Here is a 13,661-nt window from a genome sequence, read left to right on the forward strand (position 1 = left end):
CATTACTCCCAGAACCAAGCTGTCAGAAGCTGGAACCCTAACTGTCCTTGGAGTGCCCAATGTCTCCTACAACCTGACATTAGGAACTTCGGGGGGTGAGTTTAGCTTCCCACAGAAGAGAGCCACTGTTCCTGCACAGAGCTCTCTGCCCCAGAGTGGGCTGCTACCTGATAAAATTAGGTTCAGCACAGGACATCTGCCAGATCCAAGCTCCCAGAAGCTGGAACCCTAACTGTCCTTGGAGTGCCAAATCCATCCCATAAACTGACATCAGGAGACTTATGGGGGGAGTTAAGTTTCCCACAGAAAAGACCCACTGTTCCTGCACAGAGCTCTGTGTTCGGGAGTGGGCTTCTGCCACTTAGAATTCTGAACAGTGCACATTACTCCCAGAACCAAGCTCCCAGAAGCTGGAAGCCTGGCTCCCCTTGGACTGCCAAATGGCTCCTTAAAACTGACAATCTGAACCAGAGAGGTATATTTACTTTCCCCAGAAAAGCGGCCACCGTTCCTGCACAGAGCTCTGTGCCCCGGAGTGGGCTTCTGCCACTTTCAATTCGGAACACTGCTGCACTTCTCCCATATCCAAGCTCCCAGAGGCTGGAACCCTAACTGTCCTTGGAGTGCCAAATGTCTCCTACGACCTGACATTAGGAACTTAGGGGGTGAGTTTAGCTTCCCACAGAAGAGACCCATTGTTCCTACACAGAGCTCTCTGCCCTGGAGTGGGCTGCTACCTGATAAAATTAAGTTCAGCACAGGACATCTGCCAGATCCAAGCTCCCAGATCCTGGAACCCTAACTGTCCTTGGAGTGCCAAATCCATCCCATAAACTGACATCAGGAGCCTGCTGGGGTTAGTTTAGGTTCCCACAGAAAAGACCCACCGTTCCTGCACAGAGCTCTGTGTTCGGGAGTGGGCTTCTGCCACTTAGAATTCTGAACAGTGCACATTACTCCCAGAACCAAGCTGCCAGAAGCTGAAACCCTAGCTGCCCTTAGACTGCCAAACACCTTCTGCAAACTGACATCAGGAACTTAGTCGGTGAGTATAGCTTCCCACAGAAGACACCCACCGTTCCTGCACAGAGCTCTGTGCCCGGGAGTGGGCTTCTGCCACTTGCAATTCTGAACACTGCTGCACTTTACTCCCAGGTCCAAGCTGTCAGTAGCTGCAACCTTGGCTCCCCTTAGACTGCCAAATGACTGCAACCGAGTTGCACATAGTGAACAGCACAGAAAAAAGAAACAACACGGATGTGAACGTCCAGAAAATCTAACTGTTAAGTAAGAACCATCTGTAAGCATCACTGTTTATTAACTATCGCTACCATTGTCTCTATACAGCTGTATGTTGCTTCTATAAAGACATAAGTGTGTGGAATATATGTGTTCCTAGAGTTAGAATTCAATTTGTTTTGATAAGTTTATGATATGGGGATAAGACATAGAATGCCCTAGGGTGAGTTTATGCCGCTTGTATCCCCAGTCGCTTGTTCTGGACCTTTAAGACTGATTTTGAGAGCTAAGCAAGGAAAGAAAATGGTTGCAGTTTGTTTTAAGAAAACGACTTTCACTCCTCTGAATACCCTCTCTCGTATATTCAGCTCAAGCACAGACAGACTGCAGCACAAAGATGTGCTTTGCTCTTGGTTTCAGCTAGTTAGGGCAGAGAAGTTCCCTCGCTATTTGTTTTCCTTTTTCTTAGGACTGTTTAAACCTGCTGCAGACTGAAAAACCCAGAGCAGCGCCGAGAGCTGGCACCTGCAGCCCACGGGGCCTGCACCTGAGCATTTTATCAACACCAGAACAGCTGATAAGAGACCAAAAGAGCTCAGCTACAGCCCACAGCAAAGACTTTCTGAAGTTACCATCTCGCTTCAAAATAACAAAAAGTTTTATTATTTCATATTATTCATTCTTTATGCTTGTGACCACTTTGTTTGTTAAATAAATAGGTTTTCCCACTTTTCTCCAAAGAAGTTCTTTGCAAAAGCAGTTTAAAAGAATGAGACTGTTTAGGTTTACTTTCCAGAAGAACCCCATTCAAAGGTTTCCTCCCAAATTTACCCTAAACCTCGACAGCAACAAACAAATCAAACTACACAACAAAGAAGTCACAAATAAACTTCAATTAAAAACACCAAAACAAATAATTCCTAACTCAAGAAACCCATAAACCTCAAACCATCAAAACAAAAATACCACTTATAAATACACACAAAACCAAAAAAATCAATGTAACTATAAACAATACCTTTCAAATGATCCATAAGTATAAAACATATACTGCAATCAAACAAGCCAAATAAATTAACCCCTATACTATAATAAACAATAGTCCAATTACAAATATTAGGAAACACAAAAAAATTACCTACATTCCACTACCTCAACCCACCAAAACAAACACTACATACTCACCATGATAAAAGCCACCGCTAAATAAATAACCTCCCCTATACCTCACACTACAGCCACTTCCACCATTGTAAACCTTAGAAAACATTTCCTTTAAAAATACAATATCTCACCAAAAAAAAAAATTTCAACAATAAAACTCAGTTCTAAAACAATCTGATCGACATGTAAACTAAGAAACCTACCATGAAATAAATAGACCGTATCCCTTAGCATACACCATCTACAAACAAAATAAAACTACACAAAAAATTATTGAAAACCACCTTAAAACAACTAAACAGAAAAAAACTTTTAAAAATATTAAAATTGCATCTAACAAAACCTCCACCGGCCAGGCTGGCCCTAGGTAATCTGAATCCCTACATACAATAAACAAAAACAAAACCCCAATCGCACGTATCAGAAGCCTATTTTAAAAAAAAAAAAAAAAAAAAAGCTACTTAAATTAATTCTACCTCAAATACAAACAAACCCATCCATACAGTTACCTTCCCTCAAAAACCAAATTACAGGCAATAAATAATACCAAAAAATAACATGAAACACTATGTACCACCAAAGAATGCAATATTGAATAAAAGCACCATATAAGTAATAAAGTAATAAAAGCACCGCATAGAAGTACCACTATTTATTAAAATCCCAGGTGAAGGGGGATTCCCCCAGTTTGAACACAGACAATAAAAGGAGTTTCTTTCCTCAATTTAAACTCTTTTGTCCTCAAAACCCCCCTTTTTTTTTTCTAGGGACGCCAGGGAAGGATTGGGAAGACAAAATTTAAAGGGAAAAGGAGAAAAGTCCCCCCTACAAATCGACACCGGCTCACCTGCTCCTGCTGCCCGGCACAAAGGTTTGTCCCTCGGCATCTCCTGAAGCAATACTCCATATCCGAGGGTTCCCCCAAACTCTGTAAGACGAGCTCGCCATCATCCCGTAAGACACTCCAGAGAGCCTCGCAGAAGCTGCTCCCTCCGGCAGCTCCACGCTAGAGTGAGCTGAGGCTCCCCGCGTAAGCAGCTCGGGCAGGAGCCACCTGCCCCTCATTATCCTTTACAGCTCACGCCTGCGGCTGCTCTGTCCCCTCGTTATCCTAACAGCTCACGCCTGCAGCTGCTGCCAGCCCGAGGGTGAGGGCGGGGCAGAGGGAACTTGCTGCAGACATTTCACTGTTTGCACCGACACACTGGGGCACCGGGCTTTGCTTGCTAGGGATAAGCAAAAATTAAAGAGTTGACTTTTCTTGTTGTCATCATCCTTGAAGAAAGGAAAAATATATCAGGACTCGTGTGACTTCTCTGTGAACACAAAGTGCAAGGAACTTGGGAGGGGGAGGTCTTAAAACAACACCGGTTTCCTATAGCAGCAGCTGCTTTTGGTGCACACTGAAGCTTCTCTAGGCTTGTTTCAACGCTCTGCAGCAGTTAAGAGAGTACCACCTATTTAGGGGATACTGTAAAAGCTTTAGCTTTTCTAGAGATTTTCTCACCCCTTAAAACTGTATTTTATATTTCTATTTTTGTTACTTATATTTTTCTATTTTTGTATTTATTTAATTTGTGTTGACTTGTTTATTTTTTAAACTATATGAATTCATTTACCTAACACATCAGAACCACAATGAATTAAAATTAAATTAGCCTCGTTTTCTAAGGGGTAAAGATTTAATTTTTATTTAATAATGTTGGTATGTTTTCTCTGTCATTGTTTTTTCTTGGGGGGCAGTGTTTGTAGGGGCTTTTGTTTTGGTTTTTGTTTTTCTGTTTGCTTTGTTTTGGAGTTCTTTGTTAATAAACAAAGAGGTTCAGAGAGGCACAAAATAAAATGTCAACTTTGTTTTATTGCTACCTCTGAAATACAACTCGACACCAAGTTATTGCTGGTAATACTGTGTATGGGTAGAATGAGACCTGTTAAGGGGTTGAAAGGAAAAAAGTGGCAGCATGGTGCTGAATAGCTCCTGCTTTACCAACATGAATTTGGTAAATTTCCTTGGAAATGTGCCCTACAATGTACAAAAACTCCAATTAGGATGGAAAACTGGAAAAAAAAATATATTCTCTTACTAGAATCAGAGAGAGAAAAAACATCAAATAAAAGGAAGAAATAACATCTAAATCCCAGCTTGCCTGGAAAACAAGCTTAGGCATTTCTAATACTGCAAACTTTTGGAACAGTCATCAAGTTGGTGGAAGTTCATGGAACAACAAATTTAAATCTGCTTCCTCTGCTCTAAGTTTAAAGGGAAGTGGAAATTCAACAGGTCCAGCTACTCCTATCCAAGAATGATCTGTGTTTTGTGGGAGTAACAATGCAAAGAAACTCGAATCTTACTTGTATTTGACATCGGAAACTCTCAGCAGAGTTGGGAAGTTTCAGTGGAACAAAAGCACCACACTTCCTGCAATAACAAAATTGGACTCGGCAAGTCAGGAATTTTATTTACACATCCACGGACGAGGAGGGGGATGACACCAGGAATACACTCCAGCTGAAAGCAAGGATTTATTGGAAAAGGCAGGAAATCAAACTGACAGTCTCTGTCCAGTTATGGCCAGGCAATTATCCAGGAGTCAGAAAGAAAAGTGGGAACCTTGGACTGGGATAAGGCCTTCCAGTGGCTTCACTTCCTACTGGCTCTCTCCTTTTTGCCCACAACCTGCAAGAGGAAAAACAACAGGAATAAAGTCTCAAACAGGATGTCCTTGGTCCAGGCAGACTGAAATGCAGCTCCCAGGGAGGGAGGCCAGGCTGTGCCTCGGGGAGCTCCGGGAATCTGGGATTGCCCGTGGGATTCAAGGGCTGGAAAAGCACACCCACCTGCCAGGTTCAGTGCTGGGACAGAGCAAGGCCGGGGCTCGGGGGCAGCAGTTAGAGCTGGGACTGCAGGAGAACACCCCAAACCCGGGTTAAACATCCGGCATGACACGCAGCACGCTCCGGGAGAAACTCGGGCGGGAGAAGCCCCGGGATGCTCCACGTTCCTTGCCCTTGGCAGCTGTGCCAGGGCCTCCCTCAGAATGCTGACCTCACCGTGCAGCTCCTACAAAACAGGAGAACTTATGGGAATCGCCCAGAATCCCTGGACTTCCAGTTATTAAGAACCACAGCTGCAGCGAAAGGTGTACAAACGCTACTGCAAACCAGTAGGTCTGAGGAGACACAGGACTTTATTCCAGAGGTGGCATGTTGGTGTTACTACTTTAAGCTCCTGCCGCTAGAACATATTTGTACCATAAATTCATTATTGAGGCAGCTAAATTGAGGCAGATTTTTTACAGTAAAGTCAGCCAAAAAAGAGAGTCTCAAAAATAGGATATAGGCCGCACAGTTATTCAAAAAAAAAGTTCTCATTCATGAGCATAACCTGCCAGCCTCTCATGTTTTCAGTCCTTACCATTTATTTTTACCAAGGGGATGATTAAAACCTTGTCAAAAGCTCAAAAAAAAAAAAAAAATCCAGGACAAGGCAGGTGTTTTCCCAAGTACCCTCAGTGTGGAGCTGTGTCAGCCACAAGTGTTTGCTCCCTCAGCCCAGCCCGGAGCAGGCTCCAGCTGCTGCCCAGGGGGGTTACCAAGGGACTCACTTGTTTGAAGCTGTAAACGCAGGTGGCCTGCACTGGAGTGCCAATAAATGTGAAATATGTGACTCTCACCTTGAATAGCGATCGATCTTCTCAGGGGAGCCCCTCACCCAGGATGGGGGGCTCTGCCACGGATTTCATCTCTCCGCATCTGAAACAAAGTCAGGACAACAGTCAGAGTGCTGCAGGATACCTTGACAGCTCCACACATCTTGTGGCAATCTAGGAATACCCTCTACAGTCTAACCACACCCCACATCACAAATTTCAAGCCCCCGGCACTATTACCCTCGTACCCCTACACCCAGACTGAGCAGCAAGGCAGAGCAGCTCCCGGCCAAACACACACCAACACCCGTGACACAGCACAGGACAAACGAGGGGACGCAACAGGGACAGAAAACTCTGGGCAAGAAGAATGACCCTGAGGGTCCAGAGAACTTGGAATGAGATGACCGAGGTGAGACGGAAGGTGAGCTGGCCAGGCTCAGAGAACCCTGCAGGAACAAGATGCCATCGGGATGACTTATCCCAAGAAACACAGAGATGGATGCCTGAGAATCCTACGGTCAGAATCCTTGACCTGTCTTTGCATTCTCACAAGACCTAACCCGCCGGAATGGATCAGGGCGGTGCACGGCTGTCAATACAGCTCAGAACAAGTCCTGAAAAGGCATTGGACTGGATGCTTGTGAAGAGAGATGGATTCTGATGAGTGTCCGAGCAGCTGAGACAAAGGCACCCGGCTGAGGAGCACAGAGATCAGAAATGCTAAGACTGATGCCAGGGGTTTTGACAGGCCCCTGAAAGGACTAAAGGAAAAGACAAGACACCAAACAGACAGAGTGCACAACAGACAAGTGACACAACACACACCAGGACTGCTCTGCCCTGCACACCTCAGCACTGACATGAAAAATGAGACTTTCCCTTCATGTAGCCTAAGGGGTCACATCTTGGTGCCCCCAACTCCAAATCTGACTTAAAAAACCCCTCCCGGTGATCCCTGCCCTGGCATCCTGCTTTCATCCCCTCTGTGAGCCATCACCCTCCACTTATCTCTCAGGCATCCAGGGAGGCAAATCCCTGCCAGGTCCAAAGAAGGCCGCCTCTGCCTCAGGAAAATTCCTGCTGTCGCTGGGCTGTTGTCTCTTAGTCAGCTACAACAAAGAAAACCAAACATGAATGCGTGATCTTAGCAGCCCATCACCCAAACCCCGACAATTCTGCTACTCACCGTCTCCTAAGCTTGCCTGTGTCCTCGGCCCCGCGCTTCAGCTGCGCTCAGAGGCCAACGCCGGCGTCGCAGGGTCTGCCTGGGTAAAGAGCAGACAAGGTGACGTGGCAGCGCTGGAACTTGAGGGGACCCTCCCTCCTCCTCCTTCTCCTCCCTGACTCACCTCAACTCTTCGGCCGTTATCCAAGCCTACCTGGATGGGGCCTTCACAAGGAGAAGATCAAGGCTCCATCACAGACTCCTGGAATGCTCCCGGAGGGCTCACGGGTGAGGTGACGCGGGTCTGTCGTCCCGTTGGTGAGAGGGGAGCTCGGCCTCCTGCGAGTGGACTCCCTAAAACACACAATAACGGAGGCTTAGAGTTGCACCAGCGAGTGAGGCTTGAACAATAGCAACGGCTTCTGTCCACTCGTCACTGCTCACCTCGCCCACGTCAGCTTGACTGCTGAGATCCGGCTTCACCACCTAAAAATAAAGACAAAGAACAGAGCTGTAACACAGCCATCATTTACACCTCCCCTGCAAACAGAAACAGGGACTGACCTTCTCAGGGGAGCCCCTCACCCAGGATGGGGGGCTCTGCCACAGATTTCATCTCTCTGCATCTGAAAGAAAGTTCGGACAAAAGTCAGAGTGCTGCAGGATACCTTGACAGCTCCAGACATCTTGTGGCAATCTAGGAATACCCTCTACAGTCTAACTACACCCCACATCACAAAATTCAAGCCCCCGGCACTATTACCCTCGTACCCCTACACCCAGACTGAGCAGCAAGGCAGAGCAGCTCCGGGCCAAACACACACCAACACCCGTGACACAGCACAGGACAAACGAGGGGACGCAACAGGGACAGAAAACTCTGGCAAGAAGAACGACCCTGAGGGTCCAGAGAACTCGGAATGAGATGACCGAGGTGAGACGGAAGGTGAGCTGGCCAGGCTCAGAGAACCCTGCAGGAACAAGATGCCATCGGGATGACTTATCCCAAGAAACACAGAGATGGATGCCCGAGAATCCTACGGTCAGAATCCTCCACCTGTCTTTGCATTCTCACAAGACCTAACCCGCCGGAATGGATCAGGGCGGTGCACGGCTGTCAGTACAGCTCAGAACAAGACCTGAAAAGGCATCGGACTGGATGCTTGTGAAGAGAGATGGATTCTGATGAGTGTCCGAGCAGCTGAGACAAAGGCACCTGGCTGAGGAGCACAGAAATCAGAAATGCTAAGACTGATGCCAGGGGTTTGGACAGGCCCCTGAAAGGACTAAAGGAAAAGACAAGACACCAAACAGACAGAGTGCACAACAGACAAGTGACACAACACACACCAGGACTGCTCTGCCCTGCACACCTCAGCACTGACATGAAAAATGAGACTTTCCCTTCATGTAGCCTAAGGGGTCACATCTGGGACATCCCCAGCTCCAAACCCGACTCAAAAAATCCCTCCCAGTGATCCCTGCCCTGGTACCCCACTTTCATCCCCTCCCTAGTTCCGAGCCCTCCACTTATCTCTCAGATGTCTGGGGAGGTGAATCCACGCTGGGCCCCAAAGAGGGCCGCCTCTCCTTCAGGGAAATTCCTCCTGTCACTGGGCTGCTGTCTCATAGTCAGCTACAATAAAGAAAACCAAATATCAAAGCATAATCTTAGCTGCACATCAGCCAAAAACCAGCAGCTCTGCTACTCACCGTCTCTTAAGCAGCACCGGGTCCTCGGGCCCCGTGCGTGCTTCAGCTGAGCTCGGAGGCCGACGCTCGCAGCGCCAAAGCCTTAGAGGCATTACTGGCACCGAGCCCACCCACCGTGGCCTCCATTAGGGCTGTGAGCATCCCCGGTTAGAGCAGGACAGGAACGCAGGGTGGACATCCCCGGTGAACCTCAACCCTGTGGACTCTGCCCCACCACTGTCACTTCCTGCCTGGCCCTAGCTTAGGGTTACTGCCTGCACCTCTCAGGACTTCTGGCCTTGTCTTGCATTAGGATTGCTGCCGGCACCTGCTCTCAGGGAAACGGTGTTGGCAGCAGCGCTGTGAGGGCTGGTATACCTGTACTCTGACTTGTATCCTAGGCTGTACCCCCGATTTTCACTGTGTGTTCTCTAGACCTCGAGTCCTTTACTTCTCAAGCCCTCCTTCAGCCTCTGTGTGCCACTGTAAACTCCCCCTGCTGAACCCTACTAACCCTACGCCTTGCAACTGGCATTGCTCCTAATCAGGACACTCCTGGGCCAGGAATCCCCTGCTGCAGCCTAACCCTGTGGACTCTAAAAGAAGGCCAATAATGTGAAGCTCCCTAGAACATGGAGATGGGTCAGAACTGCCCCGCCCAGCAAAGGCTCTGGTGATGCTGAGGAGAAACCCTCACCCTTTACTTTTGAAGGGACCACCCCACTAGGGCCTTCTCTTCTAAGGTAACTTTAAATCACCTCCCAGGACTGAAAAGGTTTTTTCCCTTCTCCTGACCACCAGCCCCAACACTTAGCTTTTGGAACACGAGTGGAACGTCCGTCCTCGACAGAAATGAACACGTCGGCACCGCAGACGTCGACGTGTTCTCAGCATCCGCTTTGGGGCTGCCATATCCAGACTTTGTCTCCGCACCTCCTCGCGCTACCTAGGATCACAAAACAGGAAATGTGACTATCCCCCTCCAGAAGAGTAATCCCCAGGGCTCCTCTGCACCGCTGCCCCAGCTCCCCCTCAGATCTTCACTCCGCTCCAGAGGCTGACAGGAGTGGACCCAGCAAAAGGAAAAAGTAAATGCTGAGCACATCGCTCACCTATGGGTCACCCTGCCTAAAGGGCAACTCACCGGCTCTCTCTATTCCTTAGCACGCCTGGGACAGCAGTGGCACCTGCAAAAAAACAAAAGAAGCAAAAAATCATGCTGAGTTACTGTGAAACAGCAACCTCCCCAGTCTGACTGAAGCATGCCACAAGTATACCTTAATGCTGCACCCATCTGGCCTCTGGGGCCAGCACATCTGGCAAGGGGACAACCTAAAGTAAAAAAAAAAAAGAACAGTGAATGCTTAGAGTTGCACCAGCAAGTGAGACTTGAACAATAGCAACTGCTTCTGTCCACCAGTCACTGCTCACCTTGCCCACGTCAGCTTGACTGCTGAGATCCAGCTCCACCTCTGGGAATTCCTTGCTGTCACCAGACTGCTGTCTCTTAGTCAGGTACCGTAGAGAAAACCAAATGCTGATGTACAATCTCAGCAGATCTGTTGGCCGGTCAGTGAGGGGGTCTCCCTGTAATACCAGTGGACCACCTAAAACACACAAACAGTAATGGAGGCTTACAGCTGCACCAGAAACACCACTACCCTGACCACACAAATACATGAATACTAGAAAAGAAAAAACAAAAAATAATGCAGCAAAAAAAGCCAACTCTTATTACTATAAGTCCAACTACCAAATATAATAAAAATAACCCCCATGTCCAATCCCCTCAAAAAACCTTCAAAATATATACCTGCAACCCCCTCAATCCTAAAAGATCCATTCAACTATAAACAGCATCTCCCAAATTTTCCATAATTATAGAACACACACTAAAACCAAACAAGCTAAATAAATAAATCCCTGTAATACAATAAACAATAATTGAATTATAAATATTAGAAAACCCTAATAAATTAGCTACATCACACTACCCCAAACCCATCAAAACAAATACTACACACTCACCATAATAAAAACCACCACCAAATAAATAAAAACCTCCTTTACATCTCACACTACAGCCAATTACACCATTGTAAACCTTAGAAAACACACCCTCAAAAAACACTGTATCTCACCAAAAACAATTCAACAAAACTCAGTTCAAAAATACTCTGACCGACATGTAAACTACAAAACCTAACACGAAAAAGAAACCATATCTCTCACCATACACCATCTACAAACAAGATAAAGCTACACAATAAATCATTCAAAGCCACTAAACAGAAAAAATAGCCCTACCCAACTTGAATCCCTACATATCACACACAAAACCCCAATACCACGTATCAGAAGTCTAGCAAAAAAAGCTACTTAAATTAATTCTACCTCAAATACAAACAACCCCTCCAACAAAGTTATCCTCACTCAAAAACCAAATTACACATAACATCAAAAATCAGACAAAACACTACACGCCACCCAAGAGCATAATACTTAATAAAAACCACATAGAAATACCACAACTCATTAAAAATCCAGGTGGAAAGTTTTCTTCAGTTTGAATACTGACAACCACAGAAGAAGAGTTTCTTCACTGAATTTGAACTCCTTTTCTCTCCATAACTCCTTTTATTTCCTGGGAGCACCACAGAGAAATTAGTAAGACAAAGCTGCAAAGAAAAAAAAAATCTCCCCTACAAACCCATGCTGGCTTACCTGTTACTGCTGTCCGGCACAAAGAAACCCCCCACACCCACGTGCTCCTGCAGGCGCTGTAAGAAGCTTTCCCACCACCGCAGAAACCACGCTGAGCTCCTCACGGCCCGATGCCAAAGTGAACTCGGGCTCCTCTATTAAACCGCCCCCGGCTAGAACCGGCCCCTCATTATCCTTTACAGCTCACACTTGTGGCGGCTCTGCTGCCCTCCTCATCCTGACGGTCACACCTGGGGCTGCTCTGTCCCCTCACCATCCTGTGACAGCTCTCACCTGCAGCTGCTGCCAGTCCGAGTGTCGGGGCAGGGGAAGAGGGGACTTGTGCTCATCCCCGGAGAATTCGTTGTCCGCACCTGACGCGCTGGGGCACCGGGCTTTCCTTGATAGGGATAACGACCCCTCTTCTCCTGCACGTGCCCAAGGCTGAAACTGGGATTCCACCTCCTAAATTCCGTATGTGTGAGGGTCATAATCCCCAAGGAAATCCCCCCGCAATCGTTACCCTCCATTTACAATTTTTCCTTTGGAATCGTTGCTAACTTGTCTTTCTGTGCAAGGGTTCCAAACGTTCATTGGGAGTTCAGTAGCCGGGTTGGTTTGTTTATAACTTAGCTGACAATCCCAGGCTAAATCCAAACACCCAGAGATACAGGGAAATATGGAGACAGTTTATAAATATTGCCCAACCCTTACCCTGAATTCTTCATCACACATCCTCGGAGCAGATTTACTCCATCCTTTCTTCCCAGCAGCAGCTCTCCAGCACAAATCTCACTTCTCACAACTGTTTCTTCCCACAAACCAAACAGAAATCTACTACGAGGCGAGGTGGGGAGGGGCGAGGCCGGTCTCGGGGCAGAGCCCCCGGGCCCTCAGGGCGGGCCGGGGGGACCGGAGCAGAGCCCGGGCCGGGTTGGAGCCGGAGCCGGTCTGAGGGCGGAGGCCCCGGGCCCTCAGCGCGGGCCGGGGGGCGGGGGCGGTTCCCGGGGCCCGCTGTCCAATCAGCACTGCCGATGCCTCAGCGAGCCCGCCAATCGCGGGGATTCAAAAGGGTGGCGGAAGTAGCTGCTGCTCTATGGGCTCGGTGTGGAACGCCCCGGTGGGGTCCCGGCGCCGTGCACTTGGGACCCGCCCCGCGCCCCTGAAGCCGCGCCCCCGGTACTGCCCGGCCCCGGCTGCCTCCGGGCCCCGCCTCACAGAGCCCCGGCTCCGCCCCTGCTCCACCCCGAGCCCGCCCCGGCTCCGCCCCGAGCCCGCCCCGGCTCCGCCCCGAGCCCGCCCCGGCTCCGCCCAAAGCCCGCCCCGGCTCCGCCCCGGCTCCGCCCAAAGCCCGCCCCGGCTCTGTCCCGAGCCCGCCCCGGCTCCGCCCCGAGCCCGCCCCGGCTCCACCCCGGCTCCGCCCCGAGCCCACCCCGCCTCCGCCCCGAGCCCGCCCCGGCGCCCCGCGCTGCCCGGGATGGGGGCGGGACCATCGCCCGCGGCCCCGCCCCGCCCCTCACAGCTGAGCCGAGCCGAGGTTGCTCGCGGCCCTGCGCGGAGCCAGGCGGGGCCGGGAATGGGACCGGCCGTTCTGGTTCGGGTCCTGTCAGTGTCGGCTGCGGCTCCCGAGCGGTGCGGCCCCCCTCGGCGGGCGGGCTGTGGGTCTCGGGGCCTGAGGACCGGGCTGGCGTTGCGGTCGGGATCGGGACCGGGATCGCTGCGGGCGGCAGGAGCCGCTCCTGCTCCGCCTGCAGCCGGAGCTGCGCTGGAGTCCTGGCGGGGCTCTGGGCACGGGAGGACGGCGGCGGCGATTGCCTCTGATAACCTCTGATATCGACCCCCCCACAGCATCATTGATCCCCACCCGAGTGTCACTGACCCCCCCAATGTCATTGATGCCCCCCCAATATTCCATTGATCTTCCCTCAGCGTCGCTGACCCCCCCCAAAATTCCATTGATCCCCTCCACTTGATCCCGCCCTTTTTCTCCCCTCACGTTTCCCGCCCTTTTTCTCCCCTCACGTTTCCCGCCCTTTTTCTCCCCT

General features: G+C 49.5%; 3 long non-coding RNA genes across 5 annotated transcripts; all 3 read right to left on the reverse strand.

Moving 5' to 3' along the window:
- Positions 1-4,836: 4,836 nt before the first annotated feature.
- Positions 4,837-6,166, reverse strand: LOC136305317 (uncharacterized). The gene is made up of 3 exons (XR_010725246.1): positions 6,078-6,166; positions 5,242-5,464; positions 4,837-5,080 (listed from the first exon to the last, which is right to left on the reverse strand). It is a non-coding gene; the product is annotated as an uncharacterized lncRNA (long non-coding RNA).
- A 1,255-nt stretch (positions 6,167-7,421) lies between these two features.
- LOC136305318 (uncharacterized) lies at positions 7,422-8,064 on the reverse strand. The gene is made up of 3 exons (XR_010725247.1): positions 7,786-8,064; positions 7,666-7,707; positions 7,422-7,575 (listed from the first exon to the last, which is right to left on the reverse strand). It is a non-coding gene; the product is annotated as an uncharacterized lncRNA (long non-coding RNA).
- A 647-nt stretch (positions 8,065-8,711) lies between these two features.
- Positions 8,712-12,448, reverse strand: LOC136305322 (uncharacterized). Of its 3 annotated transcripts, none has more exons than XR_010725254.1 (6): positions 12,331-12,448; positions 11,911-12,081; positions 10,345-11,557; positions 10,191-10,245; positions 10,058-10,100; positions 8,712-9,859 (listed from the first exon to the last, which is right to left on the reverse strand). It is a non-coding gene; the product is annotated as an uncharacterized lncRNA (long non-coding RNA). The 3 variants fall into 3 exon arrangements; XR_010725255.1 differs by lacking the exon at positions 12,331-12,448 and having other exon boundaries at positions 10,345-10,520; positions 11,440-11,557; positions 11,911-12,292; XR_010725253.1 differs by lacking the exon at positions 12,331-12,448 and having other exon boundaries at positions 8,713-9,859; positions 11,911-12,292.
- Between the last annotated feature and the right edge of the window lie 1,213 nt (positions 12,449-13,661).

This window comes from Chamaea fasciata, unplaced genomic scaffold, assembly GCF_029207755.1.
Source record: "Chamaea fasciata isolate MVZ Bird 193981 ecotype frontalis unplaced genomic scaffold, bChaFas1.0.hap1 SCAF_361, whole genome shotgun sequence".
NCBI classification, from domain to species: Eukaryota; Metazoa; Chordata; class Aves; order Passeriformes; family Sylviidae; genus Chamaea; species Chamaea fasciata.